Raw genomic sequence first — 622 nt, forward strand, 5'->3', positions numbered from 1 at the left:
CACAAGATATGCAGAGCTTCCAAAATGCCCGAGTACCAATCCTAAAGCTTTTCATCTGGGACCATACTGTGTAAGTATTTTTTAAATTATGTCAGAAACCAAGAGCTATACACAACAGATACGTTACAGGATTATGATCCATAATAGGGTCCTCTACCTCAGGGAACCAGTGCTATTGTCAAAAATTTCCAGTCATGCTATCTCTTATTTCTCCCACTAACAAAATGGTACAACTTAAGTGACAGTTTCTACTATTAGCTATATATATAAAACTATTGTTTTAGTTTGTATGTTTTTAATTAATTTACTTGTTTTATTTTTCCCCAAAACTACAAGACAGTCAATCCACTGAAATATTGAATTGATGTTAGAAAGAGACACCTATGATGTAACCTACAGTAATACATACATCTGAACCTGAACAGATTTTGTTCTGGAGAAAATTTATCCATCTACAGTAAGAATTAATTTTTATTTTCATTGGAAAATGATGAAATACAGCACCTGATCCAAGAACCACTGAAGAAAATAGAAAACCTCTCACCAAATTCAGTGGACTTTGGAAGAAGTATATTGTGCAAATAAAAGCAAGAAACTCTCTACCTGAAACTGAATCCAGCAT

Source organism: Cyrtonyx montezumae, unplaced genomic scaffold (assembly GCF_038088225.1).
Source record: "Cyrtonyx montezumae isolate F1298 unplaced genomic scaffold, pur_monq_1.0 scaffold_8, whole genome shotgun sequence".
NCBI classification, from domain to species: Eukaryota; Metazoa; Chordata; class Aves; order Galliformes; family Odontophoridae; genus Cyrtonyx; species Cyrtonyx montezumae.